The sequence below is a fragment of the Balaenoptera physalus genome (genome assembly GCF_965194825.1).
Source record: "Balaenoptera physalus genome assembly, chromosome: 5".
NCBI lineage: Eukaryota > Metazoa > Chordata > Mammalia > Artiodactyla > Balaenopteridae > Balaenoptera > Balaenoptera physalus.
The window spans coordinates 54,072,657-54,094,832 of record NC_138884.1 but is presented as its reverse complement, the minus strand read 5'-3'; the positions used below and the strand labels follow the sequence as shown (position 1 = coordinate 54,094,832).

Sequence of the window (22,176 nt, the reverse complement as noted above, 5' to 3'; positions counted from 1 at the left end):
AAGAAATCAAAGAGGAAATCAAAAAATACCAAGAAACAAATGACAATGGAAACATGACAACCCAAAATCTATGGGATGTAGCAAAAGCAGTTCTAATAAGGAAGTTTATAGCAATACAATCCTACCTCAAGAAACAACAAACATCTCAAATAAACAACCTAAACTTACACCTAAAGCAATTAGAGAAAGAAGAACAAAACCCCCCAAAATTAGCAGAAGGAAAGAAATCATAAAGATAAGATCAGAAATAATGAAAATGAAATGAAGGAAACAGTAGCAAAGATCAATAAAACTAAAAGCTTGTTTTTTGAGAAGATAAACAAAATTGATAAACCATTAGCCAGACTCATCAAGAGAAAAAGGGAGAAGACTCAAATCAATAGAATTAGAAATGAAAAAGGAGAAGTAACAACTGATACTGCGGAAATACAAAGGATCATGAGAGATTACTACAAGCAACTCTATGCCAATAAAATGGACAACCTGGAAGAAATGGACAAATTCTTAGAAATGCACAACGTGCCGACACTGAACCAGGAAGAAATAGAAAATATGAACACACCAATCACAAGCACTAAAATTGAAACTGTGTTTAAAAATCTTCCAACAAACAAAAGCCCAGGACCAGATGGCTTCACAGGCGAATTCTATCAAACATTTAGAGAAGAGCTAAAACCTATCCTTCTCAAAGTCTTCCAAAATATAGCAGAGGGAGGAACGCTCCCAAACTGATTCTACCAGGTGGCAATCACCCTGATACCAAAACCAGACAAAGATGTCCCAAAAAAAGAAAACTACAGGCCAATATCAGTGATGAACATAGATGCCAAAATCTTCAACAAAATACTAACAAACAGAATCCAACAGCACATTAAAAGGATCATACACCATGATCAAGTGGGGTTTATCCCAAGAATGCAAGAATTCTTCAATATATGCAAATCAATCAATGTGATACACCATAGTAACAAACTGAAGGATAAAAACCATATGATAATCTCAATAGCTGCAGAAAAAGCTGTTGACAAAATTCAACACCCATTTATGGTAAAAACCGTCTGGAAAGTAGGCATAGAGGGAACCTACCTCAACATAATAAAGGCCATATATGACAAACCCTCAGCCAACATCGTTCTCAATGGTGAAAAGCTGAAACAATTTCCACTAAGATCAGGAGCAAGACAAGGCTTCCCACTCTCACCACTATTATTCAAAATAGTTTTGGAAGTTTTAGCCACAGCAAACAGAAAAGAAAAAGAAATAAAACGAATCCAAATCAGAAAAGAAGAAGTAAAACTGTCATTGTTTGCAGATGACATGATACTATACTTAGAGAATCCTAAAGATACTACCAGAAATCTACTAGAGTTGATCAATGAATTTGGTAGCATAGCAGGATACAAAATTAATGCACAGAAATCTCTTATATTCCTATACACTAATGATGAAAAATCTGGAAGAGAAATTGAGGAAACATTCCCATTTACCATTGCAACAAAAAGAATAAGATACCTAGGAATAAACCTTCCTAAGGAGACAAAAGACCTATATGCAGAAAACTATAAGACATTGATGAAAGAAATTAAAGATGATACAAACAGATGGAGAGATATACCATGTTCTTGGATTGGAAGAATCAATATTGTGAAAATGACTATACTACCCAAAGCAATCTACAGATTCAGTGCAATCCCTATCAAACTACCAGTGGCATTTTTCACAGAATGAGAACAAAAAATTTCACAATTTATATGGAAACAACAAAAGACCGCAAATAGCCAAAGCAATCTTGAGAAAGCAAAACGGAGCTGGAGGAATCAGGCCCCCTGACTTCAGACTATACTACAAAGCTACAGTAATCAATACAGTATGGACTGGCACAAAAAAAGAAATATAGATCAGTGGAACAGGATAGAAAGCCCAGAGATAAACCCAAACACATATGGTCACTTCATCTTTGATAAAAGAGGCAAGAGTATACAATGGAGGAAAGACAGCCTCTTCAGTAAGTGGTGCTGGGAAAATGACAGCCACATGTAAAAGAACGCAATTAGAACACTTCCTAACTCCATACACAAAAATAAACTCAAAATGGATTAAAGACCTAAATGTAAGGCCAGACACTATAAAAGTCTTAGAGGAAAAAACATAGGCAGAACAGCCTATCACATAAATCACAGCAAGATCCTTTTTGACCCACTTCCTAGAGAAATGGAAATAAAAACAAAAATAAACAAATGGGACCTAATGAAACTTAAAAGCTTTTGCACAGCAAAGGAAACCTTAACCAAGATGAAAAGACAACCCTCAGAATGGGAGAAAATATTTGCAAACAAAGCACTGACAAAAGATTAACCTCCAAAATATATAAGCAACTCATGCAGCTCAATATCAGAAAAACAAACAACCCAATCCAAAAATGGGTAGAAGACCTAAATAGACATTTCTCCAAAGAAAATATACAGATGGCCAACAAACATATGAAAAGATGCTCAGCATCACTAATCATTAGTGAAATGCAAATCAAAACTACAATTTGGTATCACCTCACACCAGTTAGAATGGCCATCATCAAAAAATGTACAAACAATAAATGCTGGAGAGGGTGTGGAGAAAAGGGAACCCTCTGCACTGTTGGTGGGAATGTAAATTGATATAGCCACTATGGAGAACAGTATCGAGGTTCCTTTAAAAACTAAAAATAGAACTACCATATGACCCAGCAATCCCACTACTGGGCATATAGCCTGAGAAAACCATAATTCAAAAAGACACATGCACCCCAATGTTAATTGCAGCACTATTTACAATAGCCAGGACACGGAAGCAACCTAAGTGTCCATCGACAGATGAATGGATTAAGAAGGTGTGACACATATATACAATGGAATATTACTCAACCATAAAAATAAATGAAATTGAGTTATTTGTAGTGAGGCGGATGGACCTAGAGTCAGTCATACAGAGAGCAATAAGTCAGAAAGAGAAACACAAATGCCATATGCCAGCACATATGTATGGAATCTAAAAAAAAAAAAAAATAGTTCTGATGAAACTAGGGGCAGGACAGGTATAAAGACACAGATGTAGAGAATGGACTTGAGGACATGGGGAGGGGGAATGGTAATCTGGGATGAAGTAAGAGAGTAACATTGACATACATACACTACCAAATATAAAATAGCTAGTGGGAAGCAGCTGCATAGCACAGGGAGATCAGCTTGGTGCTTTGCGACCACCTAGAGGGATAGGGTAAGGAGGGCGGGAGGGAGACGCAAGAGGGAGGGGATATGGGGATATACATATGCATATAGCTGATTCACTTTGTTATATAGCAGAAACTAACACAACATTGTAAAGCAATTACACTCCAATAAAGATGTTAAAAAAAAAAAAGAAACAGAATGAGATGAATTAAGGAGTTTGTGAAAGGTTATGCCTTGATGGTATGTATGAAATTAATGACATAGTTTGTATAAAAATAATATTACTAAAATGACCAGCAGATCCAACATAATATGAACCAAACCTTAATTAATTAAGTTACAGGTTGTAATATTGCATGTGGGTATGATGCACCAAATTAAATTTCCTTTATATGTTTCTAGTAAGTCTTCAAAAAGATTGCATTCAGTTTGAGAATTGTGTTTATAGGTCTCGTTTAGTAAAAATGAAGTATAGAGTAGCATTTTTTTAACTTCTTTAATAAACTTTTTATTTTAAAATAGATTTAGATTTACAGAGAATTTGTGATGGTAATATAGAGTTCCCATATACCACATACCCAGTTTACACTACTATTAATGTCTTACATCAGTTTGAAACATTTATCAGAATTAATGAACCAATATTGATTCATTATTATTGACTAAAGTCCCTACTTTATTCACATTTCCTTAGTTTTTACCAAAGGTCCTTTTTCTCCTCCAGGGTCCCATCTAGGATATTGCATTAGATTTAATCATCATGTTTCCTTAGGCTCTTCTTGGCTTCTCTGTTTTTGAAGACTTGACAATTTTGAGGCGTACTGGTCAGAACATCCCTCAGTAGGGATTTGTGTGATTGTGTTTTCATTTGCCTGATATGTGTCTTGAGCTAAGAAATTTCCCAAGGAATTCAAATTCTACCCCAGTTTCCTAGAATCTTCTGGCTATCAATCCTATCTGAGTTGAGGTAGACATGTTGTAAAAACCCAAGGTACAAGCAATTTAGGACCTGGAGCTTTTCTGCAAGTAAAAAATTGGAAATATCACAGAAAACAAAAAGGACCTATGCCTGAGTCTTGGTTCGACCACTCATTAGATTTTTGTACTGAGGCAAATAAATTAATCTCCTAGAGCCAGTTTACTCATTAGTAAAGGGCCACCTTCCACTTTAGAGGATGTTCTAAGGATTAAAATAAATGAAGCATGCTACGTTTCTGATATAGTTCCTTGACATAATGTTATTAATAAGTAGTAGCTTTAAAAATATTATTAGATACCACATGTAAAGCGTTGGGCACAGCACAGGGCTTTATAAGAATCTATTAAAAATGAGTGACTTGAGAAGTAAGCCTACTTAATTTGTGAAAATATTTAATTTGGAAATATATACTGTTATACTAAGGGAAGTAACATTTTTTGCACTTGGTTTCACTAGAATCTATTCAGCTTTTAGGGTACCAAAATTTCGTTGTTCATCAAATTTAGAGGTTGATATCAATCAGGTTGTCGTGACTTCCTTCAGGAGCAGAGATAGGTCAGCTCCTTAGTGTCTAATCACCCTTGAGTAACTAATGATTAAAATTACATTCATAGTCAAACAAGAGTTAATTCTATAGTGAAAATAATCTAGTATTGGGACAGACGGCTGTTTTTATAGACTTCTATTCAAGTGGATAGTGAAAATAGAAAAAAGATAGTATATAGTCTAACTGAAATGCATTTTTTATTTAGCCTGTAAAAAGTAACCTAATCAAGCCCATTCAAAGTTTGTGTGCACAAATAAGGCCATTAGAAAAACAAACTAGAAACTAGGAAATGGTCGTCAGAATATGACAAGCTGGGTAAGACTGAGTGATCATGATAATAAGTACTGGCCTTTGTATCCATGGCTTTAAAGAAACCAGAATGGGCTCAATGGAAATTGGGCTCTGAGCCCAAGAAGAATTAGGCAAGGAGCCTAAAGGAAATTTAATGTTCTCTGCTTCTTCTTTCTGCTTTCTATTTAATTTGGTTTTGGAAGAAATCTCTATTTACAGACCAATTTTAAGTTTATCTGAAGCAGGTGGAAGATGGTTTTAAGCCTACTGAGATGGAGAAGCAGAGAAAGATACAGGAAAAAAAGGAGAGGGCGCCACTGGTGTATGTCAGAGAGACCGTCGAAATCTTTGCAGATAGGATTTGATGCTCTGTAATATAAAGGAGATTTATAGCTTTTGCCTGGGTGAGCTGGATATTTGATTGTTTGTCTTTGTTTCATAGTTTAGCTAATCTGTCCTCCATTATTGTAATAGAATTGTATTAATTTCAAAAAAGCACTGGAATAGTTTGATTTTCTAGACAACAGTTCCATGAAATAGGTTCCATATATTTGTAAAGTATATCTAAATATAAAGAGGCCTTAGAAATAATACATCCAGTAGGAATATAAATTTATTTGCTCCAAGCAGTATATAGAAGTTATTTATACATGTGTACTATGGTTAAATGCTCTTTAAGATTTTACTAAGTAAAGTTTCAGAATATATCAGGTATGGAAGAAACTTTATAGTTTAATATATACACAGTACATGACTAAGAAATTTACAAATGAACTTACTCCACGGCTCTTTAAGTTTTCAATAAATGTAAATGCTAGCTTGATAGTGATCTTAATTTTACTAAATGTAGTCAAATTCTGTTTTAAGCAAAGGGCATAATAATTATCACATCAATTCCAGACACCAAAGTCGAAGGTGGACTCAGAAGTAAATCGATTGAAACAATTGGCAGAATATCTGAAATCAACAATTAATTAAATTCATGAAATTTTAGAACATAAGTAGATGATGCACAAAATAATTCCTTTCCAGCTCTAGGGACTGGGGTTGCCGTTTTTGAGTGGAAGAGCTCTCACAAATAGAATAAGAGGAACCAAAAATAACAAAGAAGATATGCAATTAATAAACTGAATAATCGAGTGATGCTAAGGTGATGCTTATTATATCCTAATGAGTTGATTATATAATTAAGCTCTAAAGAATGCAATTTGGCACATTAAAAGTATCACTATTAAATATAAAATAAAAATTGAAACTGGAGAAAAAGGTATTTTGACCAGAATCCTGAGTTCCAGCTAGGTTTGTTGCTTAAAATCTCTATTTTTTTTTTTTTATTATTATTATTTATTTATTTATGGCTTTGTTGGGTCTACATTTCTGTGCGAGGGCTTTCTCTAGTTGTGACAAGCGGGGGCCACTCTTCATCGTGGTGCGCGGGCCTCTCACTATCGCGGCCTCTCTTGTTGCAGAGCACAGGCTCCAGACGTGCAGGCTCAGTAATTGTGGCTCACGGGCCCAGCTGCTCTGGGCATGTGAGATCTTCCCAGACCAGGGCTTGAACCTGTGTCCCCTGCATTGGCAGGCAGATTCTCAACCACTGCGCCACCAGGGAAGCCCAAAATCTCTATTTTTTAACAAACATTTTCATGTTGGGACCATCTATAAGTTGGAATTGTTTTATCTATAAGTAATATTGTGGTGCAGATTAATTGAATCTGGTATAGGCTCCAAATGAAAACACTTAGAAAATTGTAAAATGCCATCAAAAGCAAATATTATTGTCTCTGTTAAAGGCATGTGCTCTTCCCAAATTAGCACATTCAACAGCCTTCACACTGAACATATTTCTGGATAATAATTATAATTATAATCATAGGAAATACAGACTCATTTGGTAGTCTAATTGTTTACTGCTTCGAGAGAACAAAACAACATTAAAATTAATGAACTTTGAGGCTCTCAATATAGCCAATATTTCTGAACACATTTTGCAAAGTTGGGGAAAAAAGAATGGCTACATGCACAAAAAAGAAATATTCTTGCGTCCAAGCTTTCTTTATTTTATTTTAATTTTTTTTAAGGAGGAGCATAGTGGAACTAGAAAGCCTCAGTGAAATTAATCAGTGAGCAAACAAATGACAACCTTGTGTTTAGAACTCAGCTGGCTTACAGATGAGTCAGTTTTCTTCTTCCATTACAGATGCCATTAGCATATCTATGGACAATATCCCAAGCATCCAGCTCTGTTTCCCTAAAGCAAGGCAGTAGTTCTAAACAGTCAGAGTCTGTGATTTCACAACTCATCAAATTACTTTGACAAGGAGAAATCACTTTAAAAAAAATAAAATAAAATAAAAAGGAAGGTGCCAAGACAGTTGGTACTTAACCTTAAGCACAGTGGTATGCCTTCATAGCTATGCAATTGTTAGCTGAGGGCTTTCTAATGTGCTCATTGGGATTATCAGTGGTTTAAGGGGAGCTGCTCTTTAGCACCCAGCAGTTAGTAGGTACACATCATATTAATGGAATGATAAAGATTTATCACATTGAATAGAGTTGCTGGGATTTAACTGCCCTTGTCTGGATTTCTTAAAAATCAATATTCCAAGCAAAGATTGATGTCTATCATGTTCTTTCTCTTTCCCTTTTTCCATGTCTTTTTGCTTCATTCTTATAATGACACTTTCCAGATTTCCACAGGTTTCAGCCCTGTAGTTTGTCTTGGGATAGCAAGAGGCAGCTATTAGCCAACCAGTGATGATTTTGTTTCTATGTGCATGTGTCTGTTCCACTGGGACACAAATTTTACCTAATTAAAATTATTTCTGATATGGATAGGGAGATTCCTTAATTTCAGTGAGTTTGATGTGATATATATGAGAGTTGACATAGTTCTTAGGAAATATGATTTAAAACTGGGCAGAACTTTGTAAGAGAAAGATTAGGGTCAATAACAGATAGAGGAAACAAACACCAGACATTTGAGTTGTTTCTGGTTTGGGCTATCATGAATAATGCTGGTGTGGACATTCTTTTATGGTGGACTTGGGCAAACATTACTATAGGAAATATACATATATATATATGTGTGTGTGTGTGTGTGTGTGTATGAAATAGCAGTAGAATTGCTGGGCCATAGGTTGTTTTTAGGCCCACATTTAGTAGAAAATATTAACAGGTGTCCATAGTAGTTTCAACAGTTTATGTGCCTACTGGTGTGTGAGACTTGCAGTTTGTCTGCAACCTCACCAAAACATGAGATTGTTGACCTTTTATAGCCATTCTGGTGAGTTTATAGAGGTGCCACATTGTGGTATAAATGTGCATCTTCTTGATTTCTAATGGAGTTGACAATTTTTTTCATGTATACTGGCCACTTAGATATCTCTTTGGTGAGGTTATGGAAGCAATTGTGAATTTTTTATTGGTTTGTCTTTTGCTTGTTGATTTGTAAGTGTTCTTTACATACTTTGTATTGAGGCTTCTGTCCATTACGTGGGTTGTAAACATGATTTCTCACTCTATACCTTGCCTTTACATTTATTTCCTTAATGGGGTGTCAGTGAACAGACACTCCCAATATGAATGTAGTCCAGTTTGTTAATCTTCTTCTTCATGAGACTATAGCTATATATAAGATAGTTATATAGTAGAGTTCTGAAGCCAATTTTCACTTCCTTTTCTTGACTATCTTGTCGGCAGCCATGGACAATAAGAATAATCCTGGCTATGATTTCTTTTGTTTTCTTTTTTTTTTTTAACATTTTTAAGCAGTAATTTTATTTTTTTAAAATAGATCTTTATTGGAGTATAATTGCCTCACAAGACTGTTTTAGTTTCTGTTGTACAGATTCCATATATATGTGTTAACATACGGTCTTTGTTTTTCTCTTTCTGACTTACTTCACTCTGTATGACAGACTCTAGGTCCATCCACCTCACTACAAATAACTCCATTTCGTTTACTTTTATGGCTGAGTAATATTCCATTGTATATATGTGCCACATCTTCTTTATCCATTCAACTATCAATGGACACTTAGGTTGCTTCCATGTCCTGGCTATTTTTTTTTTTAACATTTTTATTGGAGTATAATTGCTTTACAATGGTGTGTTAGTTTCCGCTTTATAACAAAGTGAATCAATCATACATATACATATATCCCCATATCTCCTCCCTCTTGCGTCTTCCTCCCACCCTCCCTATCCCACCCCTCTAGGTGGTCACAAAGCACTGAGCTGATCTCCCTTTGCTATGTGGCTGCTTCTCACCAGCTATCTATTTTACATTTGGTAGTGTATATATGTCCATGCCACTCTCTCACTTCGTCCCAGCTTACCCTTCCCCCTCCCCGTGTCCTCAAGTCCATTCTCTACGTCTGTATCTTTATTCTTTTCTTTACACTAGGTTCTTCATAACATTTTTTTTTAATTCCATATATATGTGATAACATACAGTATTTTTCTCTTTCTGACTTACTTCACTTTGTATGACTGACTCTAGGTCCATCCACCTAACTACAAATAACTCAGTTTCTTTTCTTTTTAAGGCTGAGTAATATTCCACTGTATATATGTGCCACATCTTCTTTATCCATTCATCTGTCGATGGACACTTTGGTTGCTTCCATGTCCTGGCTATTGTAAATAGAGCTGCAATGAACATTGTGGTACATGACTCTTTTTAAATTGTGGTTTTCTCAGGGTATATGCCCAGTAGTGGGATTGCTGGGTCGTATGGTAGTTCTATTTTTAGTTTTTTAAGGGACCTCCATACTGTTCTCCATTAGTGGCTTATCAATTTACATTCCCACCAACAGTGCAAAAAGGTTCCATTGTCTCCAAACCCTCTCCAGCATTTATTGTTTGTAGATTTTTTGATGATGGCCATTCTGACTGGTGTGAGGTGATACGTCATTGTAGTTTTGATTTGCATTTCTCTAATGATTAATGGTGTTGAGCATTCTTTCATGTGTTTGTTGGCAATCTGTATATCTTCTTTGGAGAAATGTTTATTTAGGTCTTCTACCCATTTTTGGATTGGGTTGTTTGTTTCTTTGATATTTAGCTGCATGAGCTGCTTGTAAATTTTGGAGATTAATCCTTTGTCAGTTGCTTCAGTTGCAAATATTTTCTTCCATTCTGAGGGCTGCCTTTTCGTCTTGTTTATGTTTCTTTTTCTGTGCAAAAGCTTTTAAGTTTCATTAGGTCCCATATGTTTATATTTCCATTTCTCTAGGAGGTGGATCAAAAAGGATCTTGCTGTGATTTATGTCATAGAGTGTTCTGCCTATGTTTCCCTCTAAGAGTTTGATAGTGTCTGGCCTTACATTTAGGTCTTTAATCCATTTTGAGTTTATTTTTGTGTATGCTGTTTTGGAATGTTCTAATTTCATTCTTTTACATGTAGCTGTCCAGTTTTCCCAGCACCACTTATTGAAGAGGCTGTCTTTTCTCCAGTGTATATTCTTGCCTCCTTTATCAAAAATAAGGTGACCATATGTGCATGGGTTTATCTCTGGGCTTTCTATTCTGTTCCCTTGATCTATATTTCTGTTTTTGTGCCAGTACCATACTGTCTTGATGACTGTAGCTTTGTAGTATAGTCTGAATTCAGGGAGCCTGATTCCTCCATCTCTGCTTTTCTTTCTCAAGATTGCTTTGGCTATTCAGGGTCTTTTGTGTTTCCATAGAAACTGTGAAATTTTTTGTTCTAGTTTTGTGAAAAATTCCATTGGTAGTTTAATAGGGATTGTGTGGAATCTGTAGATTGCTTTGGGTAGTATAGTCATTTTCACAATATTGATTCTTCCATTCCAAGAACATGGTATATCTCTCCATCTGTTTGTATCATCTTCAATTTCTTTATCAGTGTCTTATAGTTTTCTGCATACAGGTCTTTTGTCTCCTTACGTAGGTTTATTCCTAGGTATTTTATTCTTTTTGTTACAGAGGTAAATGGGAGTGTTTCCTTAATTTCTCTTTCAAATTTTTCATCATTAGTGTATAGGAATGCAAGAGATATCTGTGCATTAATTTTGTATCCTGCTACTTTACCAAATTCATTGATTAGCTGTAGTAGTTTTCTGGTAACATCTTTAGCATTCTCTATGTGTAGTATCATGTCATCTGCAAACAGTGACAGCTTTACTTCTTCTTTTCCAGTTTGGATTCCTTTTATATCTTTTTCTTCTCTGATTGCTCTGGCTAAAACTTCTAAAACTATGTTGAATAATAGTGGTGATAGTGGGCAACCTTGTCTTGTTCCTGATCTTAGTGGAAATGGTTTCAGTTTTTTACCATTGAGAACTATGTTGGCTGTGTGTTTGTCATATATAGCCTTTATTATGTTGAGGTAAGTTCCCTCTATGCCTACTTTCTGGAGGGTTTTTATCATAAATCGTGTTGAGTTTTGTCAAAAGCTTTTTCTGCATCTATTGAAATGATCATATGGTTTTTCTCCTTCAATTTGTTACTATGGTGTATCACATTGATTGATTTGCATATATTGAAGAATCCTTGCATTCCTGTGGTAAACCCCACTTGATCATGGTGTATGATCCTTTTAATGTGCTGTTGGATTCTGTTTGCTAGTATTTTGTTGAGAATTTTTGCATCTATGTTCATCAGTAATATTGGCCTGTAGTTTTCTTTCTTGTGACATCTTTGTCTGGTTTTGGTATCAGGGTGATGGTGGCCTCGTAGAATGAGTCTGGGAGTGTTCCTCCCTCTGCTATATTTTGGAAGAGTTTGAGAAGGATAGGTGTTAGCTCTTCTCTAAATGTTTGATAGAATTCGCCTGTGAAGCCATCTTTTCCTGGGCTTTGTTTGTTGGAAGATTTTTAATCACAGTTCCAATTTCAGTGCTTGTGATTCGTCTGTTTATAATTTCTGTTTCCTCCTGGTTCAGTCTCAGAAGGTTGTGCTTTTCTCGGAATTTGTCCATATCTTCAAGGTTGTCCATTGTATTGGCATATAGTTGCTTGTAGTAATCTCTCATGATCCTTTGTATTTCTGCAGTGTCAATAGTTACTTCTCCTTTTTCCTTTCTAATTCTATTGATTTGAGTCTTCTCCCTTTTTTACTTGATGAGTCTGGCTAATGGTTTATCAATTTTTTTATCTTCTCAAAACCCAGCTTTTAGTTTTATTGATCTTTGCTATTGTTTCCTTCATTTCTTTTTCATTTATTTCTGATCCGATATTTATGATTTATTTCCTTCTGCTAACTTTGGGGTTTTTTTGTTCTTCTTTCACCAAGTGCTTTAGGTGTAAGGTTAGGTTGTTTATTTGAGATGATTCTTGTTTCTTGAGGTAGGATTGTTTTGCTATAATCTTCCCTCTTAGAACTGCTTTTGCTGCATCCCATAGGTTTTGGGTCATCGTGTTTTCATTGCTATTTGTTTGTAGGTATTTTTAAATTTCCTCTTTGATATCTTCAGTGATCTCTTGGTTATTAAGTAGTGTATTGTTTAGCCTCCATGTGTTTGTATTTTTTACACATTTTATCCTGTAATTGATATCTAGTCTCATAGCGTTGTGGTTGGAAGAGATAGCTGATACAAATTCAATTTTCTTAAATTTACCAAGGCTTGATTTGTGACCCAGGATATGATTTATCCTGGAGAATGTTCCATGAGTGCTTGAAAAGAAAGTGCGGTCTGCTGTTTTTGGAAGGAATGTCCTGTAAATATCAATTAAGTCCATCTTGTTTAGTGTATCATTTAAAGCTTGTGTTTCCTTATTTATTTTCTTTTTGGATGATCTGCCCATTGGTGAAAGTGGGGTGTTAAAGTCCCCTATTATGATTGTGTTACTGTCGATTTCCCCTTTTATGGCTGTTAATATGTGCCTTATGTATTGAGGTGCTCCTATGTTGGGTGCATAAATATTTACAACTGTTATATCTTCTTCTTGGATTGATCCCTTGGTCATTATGTAGTGTCCTTCTTTGTCTCTTGTAATAACCTTTATTTTAAAGTCTGTTTTGTCTGATATGAGAATTGCTACTCCAGCTTTCTTTTGATTTCCATTTGCATGGAATATCTTTCTCCATCCCCTCACTCTCTGTCTGTATGTGTCCCTAAGTGTGAAGTTGGTCTCTTGTAGACAGCATATATATGGGTCTTGTTTTTGTATCCATTCAGCCAGTCTATGTCTTTTGGTTGGAGCATTTACCCCATTCACATTTAAGGTAATTATTGATATGTATGTTCCTATTACCATTTTCTTAATTGTTTTTGGTTTGTTATTGTAGGACTTTTCCTTGTGTCTCCTGCCCAGAGAAGTTCCTTTAGCATTTGTTGTAAAGCTGGTTTGGTATTGCTGAATTCTCTTAGCTTTTGCTTGTCTATAAAGTTTTTAATTTCTCTGTCAAATCTGAATGAGATCATTGCTGGGTAGACTAATCGTGGTTGTCGGCTTTTCCCTTTCATCACTTTAAATATATCTTGCTGCTCCCTTGTGGCCTGTAGAGTTTCTGTTGAACGATCAGCTTATCACCTTATGGGGATTCCCTTGTATGTCATTAGTTGTTTTTCCCTTGCTGTTTTTAATATTTTTTCTTTGTATTTAATTTTTGATAGCTTGATTAATATGTGTCTTGGTGTGTTCCTCCTTGGATTTATCCTGTATGGGACTCTCTGTGCTTCCTGGACTTGATTGACTATTTCCTTTCCCATATTTGGGAAGTTTTCAACTATAATCTCTTCAAATATTTTCTCAGTCCTTTTTTTTTTCTCTTTTTCTTCTGGGACCCCTATAATTCAAATGTTGGTGCGTTTAATGTTGTCCCAGAGTTTTCTGAGACTGTCCTCAATTATTTTCATTCTTCTTTGTTTATTCTACTCTGCAGTAGTTATTTCCATTATTTTATCTTCCAGGTCACTTATCCGTTCTTCTGCCTTTGTTATTCTGCTATTGATTCTTTCTAGAGAATTTTTAATTTCATTTATTGTGTTGTTCATCATTGTTTGTTTTGCTCTTTACTTCTTCTAGGTCCTTGTTAAACGTTTCTTGTATTTTCTCCAATCTATTTCCAAGATTTTGGATCATTTTTACTATCACTACTCTGAATTCTTTTTCAGGTAGACTGCCTATTTCCTCTTCATTTGTTTGGTCTGGTGGGTTTTTACTTTGCTCCTTCATCTGCTGTGTATTTCTCTGTCTTCTCATTTTGCTTAACTTACTGTGTTTGTGGTCTCCTTTTCACAGGCTGCAGGTTTGTAGTTCCCGTTTTTTTTGGTGTCTGCCCCTAGTGGCTAAGGTTGGTTCAGTGGGTTGTGATGCTTCCTGGTGGAGGGGACTGGTGCCTGTGTTCTGGTGGATGAGGCTGGATCTTGTCTTTCTGGTGGGCAGGTCTGTGTCTGGTGGTGTGTTTTGGGGTGTCTGTGACCTTATTATGATTTTAGGCATCCTCTGTGCTAATGGGTGGGGTTGTGTTCCTGTCTTTCTAGTTGTTTGGCATAGGGTGTCCAGCACTGTAGCTTGCTGGTCATTGAGTGGAGCTGGGTCTTAGCTTTGAGTTGGAGATCTGTAGGAGAGCTTTCACCATTTGACATTACATGGAGCCGGGAGGTCTCTGGTGGACCAATGTCCTGGACTCGGCTCTCCCACTTCAGAGGCAGAGGCCTGCCACCCGGCTGGAGCACCAAGACCCTGTCAGCCACATGGCTCAGAAGAAAAGGGAGAAAAAAAGAAAGAGGGAAAGAAAAAAATAAAATAAAGTTATTACAATAAAAAAACTTATTAAAAATAAAAAAATTAAAAATTAATAAAAAAGAAACAAAAAGAAAGAAAGAAAGACGAGAGCAACCAAACCAAAAAACAATTCCGCGAATGATAACAAGCACTAAAAACTATACTAAAATAAATAAATAAATAAATAAATAAATTTTAAAAATGGAGAGACAGAACCCTAGGACAAATGGTAAAAGCAAAGCTATGCAGACAAAAGCACACAAAGAAGCATACACCTACACACTCACAAAAAGATAAAAAGGAAAAAATATATATATCGTTGTTCCCAAAGTCCACCGCCTCAATTTTGGGATGAATTCGTTGTCTATTCAGGTATTCCACAGATGCAGGGTACATCAAGTTGATTGTGGAGATTTAATCCGCTGCTACTGAGGCTGCTGGGAGAGATTTCCCTTTCTCTTCTTTGTTCGCACAGGTCCTGGGATTCAGCTTTGGATTTGGACCCACCTCTGCATGTAGGTCACCTGAGGACATCTGTTCTTTGCTCAGACAGGACGGGGTTAGAGTAGCAGCTGATTCGGGGGCTCTGGCTCACTCAGGCCGGGGGGAGGGAAGGGTATGGAATGCGGGGCAAGCCTGCGGCGGCAGAGGCTAGCATGACATTGCACCAGCCTGAGGTGCGCCTTGTGGTCTCCCGGGGAAGTTGTCCCTGGATCACGGGACCCTGGCAGTGGCGGGCTGCATAGGCTCCTGGGAGGGAAGGTGTGGATAGTGACCTGTGCTCGCACACAGGCTTCTTGGTGTCTGCAGCAACAGCCTTACAATTTCATGCCCATCTCTGGTGTCCGTGCTGATAGCTGCGGCTCGCACCCATCTCTGGAGCTCGTTTAGGAAGTGCTCTGAATCCCCTCTCCTCGCTCACCGCGAAACAATGGTCTCTTGGCTCTTCTTCAGTTCCAGACTTTTTCCCAGACTCCCTCCCAGCTAGCTGCGGTGCACTAGCCCCTTCAGGCTGTGTTGACGCAGCCAACCCCAGTCTTCTCCCTGGGATCTGAAATTGGAAGCCAGAACCTCAGCTCCCAGCCCCCACCCATTCCAGCAGGTGAGCAGACAAGCCTCTCGGGCTGGTAAGTGCTGGTCAGCATTGATCCTCTGTGCAGGAATCTCTCTGCTTTGCCCTCTGCACCCCTATTGCTGTGCTCTCCTCCGTGGCTCTGAAGCTCCCCCCGCCACCACCCCCCACCTCCGCCAGTGAAGGGGCTTCCTAGTGTGTGGAAACTTTTCCTCCTTCACAGCTCCCTCCTGGAGGTGCAGGTCCCATCCCTATTCTTTTGTCTCTGTTTTTTTCTTTTTTCTTTTGCTCTACGCAGGTACGTGGGGAGTTTTTTTGCCTTTTGGGAAGTCTGAGGTCTTCTTCAGCATTCAGTAGGTGTTCTGTAGGAGTTGTTCCACATGTAGATGTATTTCTGATGTATTTGTGCAGAGGAACGTGATCTCCACATTTTACTCTTCTACCATCTTGATGGTCTCCCCCCTGGCTATTGTTAATAGTGCTGCAGTGAACATTGTGGTGCATGTCTCTTTTTGAATTATGGTTTTGTCAGGGTATATGCCTAGTAGTGGGATTGCTGGGTCATATGGTAGTTCTATTTTTAGTTTTTTAAGGAAGCTCCATACTGTTCTCCATAGTGGTTGTATCAATTTACATTCCCACCAACAGTGCAGGAGGGTTCCCTTTTCACCACACCCTTTCCAGCATTTATTGTTTCTAGATTTTTTGAGAATGGCCATTCTGACCAGTGTGAGGTGATACCTCATTGTAGTTTTGATTTGCATTTCTCTAATAATTAGTGATGTTGAGCATCTTTTCAAGTGCCTCTTGGCCATCTGTATGTCTTCTTTGGTGAAATGTCTATTTAGGTCTTCCACCCATTTTTTTAATTGAGTTGTTTGTTTTTTTTGATATTGAGCTCCATGAGCTGTTTGTATATTTTGGAGATTAATCCATTGTCCATTGTTTCATCTGCAAATATTTTCTCCCATTCGGAGGGTTGTCTTTTCATCTTTTTTATGGTTTCCTTTGCTGTCCAAAAGCTTTGAAGTTTCATTAGGTCCCATTTGTTTATTTTTGTTTTTATTTCCATTCCACTAGGAGGTGGGTCAAAAAAGATCTTGCAATGGTTTATGTCAAAGAGTGTTTTTCCTATATTTTCCTCTAAGAATTTTATAATATCTGGTCTTAAATTCAAGTCTTTAATACATTTTGACTTTATTTTTTGTATGGAGTTAGGTAGTGTTCTAATTTCATTCTTTTACATGTAGCCATGCTGTTTTCCCAGCACCACTTATTGAAGAGGCTGTCTTTTCTCCATTGTATGTTTTTGCCTCCTTTGTCATAAATTAGGTGACCATATGTGCGTGGGTTTATCTATGGGCTTTCTATCCTGTACCACTGATCTATATTTTTGTTTTTGTGCCAGTACCATACTGTCTTGATTACTGTAGCTTTGTAGTATAGTTTGAAGTTGGGGAGCCTGACTCCTCCAGCTCCGTTTTTCTTTCTCAAGATTGCTTTGGCTATTCAGGGTCTTTTGTGTTTCCATACAAATTGTAAAATTTTTTGTTCTAATCCTCTGAAGAATACCATTTGTAGTTTGATAGGGATTGCATTGAATCTGTAGATTGCCTTGGGTAGTATAGTCATTTTCACAATATTGATTCTTCCAATCCAAGAACATGGTATATCTCTCCATCTCTTTGTATCATCTTTAATTTCTTTCATCAATGTCTTATAGTTTTGTGCATACAGGTCTTTTGTCTCCTTAGGTAGGTTTATTCCTAGGTATTTTATTCCTTTTGTTGTGATGGTAAAAGGGATTGTTTCCTTAATTTCTGTTTCTGATTTTTCATTGTTAGTATATAGGAATGCCAAAGATTTCTGTGTATTAATTTTGTGTCTGGCAACCTTACCAAATTCATTGATTAGTTCTAGTATTTTTCTGGTGGCATCTTTAGGATTTCCTATGGTTTCTTTTTGTGTTACTTACATTCTCACCTTCTGTAATGTCTTGGTAGCATTCCACATAATTGACTGCATGCTAGTTTTACTCAATTAGCATTTTCCTTTGTCTGCCCTGACATAGCTAGTACTTAGCTGATTTTTTGTTACTCTCAGTCTTTTTTGTCAAATTCTATGATATCCAACTTGAAATGGTAAAATTCATAGAGCTCTCACTCATAAATTTTCTTCTTTTCTCACTGTTTATTCCATGTCAGGTGTTCTTATCTGTATTCATGGCTATATGCTGAAAACTTACACATTTGTATCTTCAGATCAAACATTTTTTTCTGAATTCCTGATTTATCAGCTTACAGGCACTTGAAATCAAATATGTCCAAAAACGAACTCATGAACTTTCTACGACTCTCCAATGTTCTCTTGTTAGGTAAATCACACCTATTGTCCAAGTTCTAGGGAATCATCCTTTATACCCACCTTTTATTTTCAACTGTTATATACTGTCACCTGCATAATCCTGCCTTCTATTTATTAAGTATTTCTCTTTTCAGCCACTATCAAGTCATAGATTACACCAACAGCTCTCTAATTAGTACCCTTACATTTACCCTGTAACCCCAGTGCCTTTTTCACATTGAAGAGTAATCTATTTAGGATGCAGGGGAATTCCCTGGTGGTCCAGTGGTTGGGACTCCACACTTCTACTGCAAGGGGCACGGTCTGTTTGATCCCTGGTCAGGGAACCAAGATCCCACATGCCTCGAGGCTCAGCCAAAAAAAAAAAAAAAATGGATAGAATTCAAATATTAAGTTGTCATTCCCTTGTTTAACCCCCTTCAGTGATTTTGCATGTTTTTTAGGTAATAAAAATCCCTTTATCCCTTAAAGTAGCTTAATCAGGCATAATTTCATCTTGTTGACTTATTCAACCTCATCTCTTTTCACTCTCCTACATGATTGTCTGTTTTCCCTACTAGATTGTGAACTCCAGGAAAACATAACTGTTTCTTCTTTTTTGACACTTAGTAACTATTTAGTATATTTTTGTTGAATGGATAGAATGTATCATGGTGTTTTCCACATTCTCATTTATGCTGGAATATCCCTTTTTTGGTTTTAGATGTTATCGCTGTTTGTGAATTTACTCAAATTGATTTTAATACAGTGTCTTTATTTATCATATCCCTAAGACGATCTCTTCTCATCCATATGCTCTGCCACCATTTGCTTATAGACCTGGGACTGGCTTTGCCCTCTTAGAAGGATTGTACATTCTGATTATTTGCCCATGTGTTCAGCCTGTGTATTCTTTGCCACACTGCAACAATGGATGGGGTTCGTTCTTTCTTTTTGGTAAACATTTGGGGTCCAATATTAAAAGTAAACTTCTGCCCATGTATACAATACAGCAGCATGAATACCATACTACTTCCTAATTAACAACTCTCTTAATTTTCTCTTTCTCTATAGAATGATATGATTTTTTTCTCTTTTACCATTTCACATTCACTAGTTAATAGGAAACATTTGTGCAGACATATATGGTAGGGCTCTATTTTCATGTCATTAAATAGAAAAAGAACATTCATCCACTTATTTTAAAACATTTATTGAATAGTTAGGGAATCATGAATAATAATGCTACATGGTGTTCAATGCGTGGAGGTAATACTGAGTATGAGGTACAAGGCTTTGGAGTGTACAACCTAGTTTTGAATCTTCATTGCACCACATAGGAGCTGTTCAAGCTACTTGTTTTGGTTTCCATATGTATAACATGGAAATAAAATCTCATCTTATAGGGCTGTTGTGAGGATTAAAAAAGAAGCATTTATCACAGTACTTAGCACTATGTAAGCAATTAATAAATCTTAGCAATTACTAAAGTAAAACTTAAGAAGATAAATCTTTTGTCTTAAATTATTGCTTATATTGTAAAATATATTTTAAAATATGACACATGCCAATACTTATTTTTTCTAATGTAAAATTTCTAATATTGTATGAATAAGTTATACAAATCCATGACAACTCATTTAAACTGTTTAAAATGGTATTATAATGAAAAGTCTCTCTGCCACCCTTGTCGAATTACATTTGAAAGTAGTAATATTTTTTAAAAATGAAAGGATATCACTTTAAAGTATTCATAATATGCTTGACACATCTAGATCATTGTTAAGTGCTTTGCATACTTAAATGGGAAGAGGATTCTTTGTGTTTAAGTCATGTTGAAAGCCGCAGTCCCTGTGTGAGTTACTTTCGCAATATCATGGTTTGATCATGTTATGATGACATCAGAACCATACTTGCTTTGGATTATGTCAGGCTCTACTTAAACTATTCTTTAAGAAAGACAAAATCATAAAGAATGCTGCAAGTTAATACCATGTTCAGAGTTTCAGAAGTTTGGTTCACCTTTTACTTGTCAACTTATAATGTAGGCCTGAGAAAGGAGGAGGGAAGAAAAGGAAAGCATGGATTCCAGGCAGCATGATAAATTTCCAAACACAAAGTCTTATCAAGTACATGCCTTCAGAGTAGTAAAAGTTGAAGGAAGTGAGGAGCTCTGTTCAAAAGAGAGAATTGTCTTTCCAATTTTCTTATCTTTTAAAGTTAATTCTTTGAAAATTTCAGGTTAGTGTTATTACTTTCATTTTTCCAAAAGTGTTTCCATGATTTTCTCTACTCTGCCTTCTCTGAATATCAGAGTTGCTGCTCACCAATTTTTATTTATTAAAAATTTAACTGACAAATAAACAGGGACTGTGAGAAATACCATGAAGAAGGAGTAGAAGAAGAAGATGGGAAGGAATGGCAAGAAGACAAAGAAAAGACAGGAAGAGGAAGCAGAACAAGAGGAAAGGGATGAGATCCCTGCTCTCCAATGTCTAAAATATTCACCTGTACAATTATCTCTAACTAAAGAGTAAAATTATGTACTCTATTAGTTTGCTAGGGCTGCCTTAACAAAATACCACACACTGGGTGGCTTCAAACAGCAGAAATTTTTTTTCCACAGTCTGGAGGCTAGAAGTCCAAGATCCAGGTGTCAGCAGGTTTGATTTCTTCTAAGGTGCCTCTTGAGCTTGGCTTGTAGATGGCCTTCTTCTTCTGCTGTTTTCACATGGTCTTCCCTCTGTGTATTTCTGTATCATAATTGCCTCTCCTTGTAAAGACACTAGTCATATTGGAATAGGGTCAGCCCACATGACCTCATTTTACCTTAATTACCTCTTTAAAGCTCAATTTCCAGATCCACTCATTCTGAGGGTTAGGACTTCGACGTGTGAATTTTGGGGAACACAATATAAGTTTCTATAGTATGTTTTTGAGCAAATTAGAATACAAAAAGAGTAGAACAATTAATTCCAGCCAAAGAAATTTGGGAAAGTTTCATGGTAGAGGGAATATATATTCTTAAATTCACATACATATCACATGATGACAGGTTTGAATTTTAGAGCTATAGTCATTTTCAATAAATACTTAATATATTGAATATAATAATATTGTATGCATGAGTAGGATTAATTTTTCAGGGAGCAAAGTAAGTATAATGTCCTTAGCTGCTATTTATGCAAGAGAAATGTTGAAACATTCCAAGCCCTCTGCATTAACATTCAATTCAAAGAAATATTCTATATTAAAGATTGTTTTAGTTATAAGTGTATACATGGTCTGTTTTCCAAAATTATTTCCAAGTATATGTGCCCTAATACGTTTCCCTATAGTTTTACCTCTTTGCTATCACTCTGGAATAAAAATCTGAAATGAAAAAGAGTTAGGTATATTTAGTTTAAAAGGGGAAAAAAGACCTTTATTTTAAATTACATTTAAGTTTTAAAAAATTAACAAGTTGTAAACCAGGAAGTGAAAAATTATAAAGGTATGCAGACATCCTAATTTGAGTTGTCTTCTTTTTGTTAAATATTAAATCTTCTTTTGAAAGAAATGGTGTTATATTTTTGTAAAACATAATCAGACTGGTTTAAGTTCAGCTTACATTTCATTGTTTGCAACTATTCCTATACTGAAAAGATGAAGCATTCTATTTGCAATATAATTACTATTACTTTTTCCACATACTAATTTAATACGTCTTCTATAGACCAAATGCTTGAGCCCCCGTCCCCAATTCATATGTTGAAAGCTAATCCTCAGTGTGATGGTATTTGGAAGTAGGGTAGGGCCTTTGGGAGGTGGTTATGTCCTGAGGACAGAGACCTCATCAAAGTGATAAGTGCCCTTATAAAAGAGACCCAGAGAGCTCCTTTCTCCCTTCCACCATGTGAGGACATAGTAAGAAGCTAGCCATCTGTGAACCAGAAAGCAGGTTCTCACCAGACGCTGAATCTTTCAGCACTTTGATATTAGTCATCCTAGCCTCCAGAACTGTGAGAAATAAATTTATGTTGTTTATATGCCATCCAGTC

General features: G+C 36.3%; 1 protein-coding gene across 2 annotated transcripts in view; it reads left to right on the top strand.

Annotated features, from left to right (window-relative positions):
- CFAP299 (cilia and flagella associated protein 299) overlaps nucleotides 1-22,176 on the top strand; it is a 609,967-nt gene that overhangs the window by 378,393 nt on the left and 209,398 nt on the right. The window lies entirely within an intron of this gene.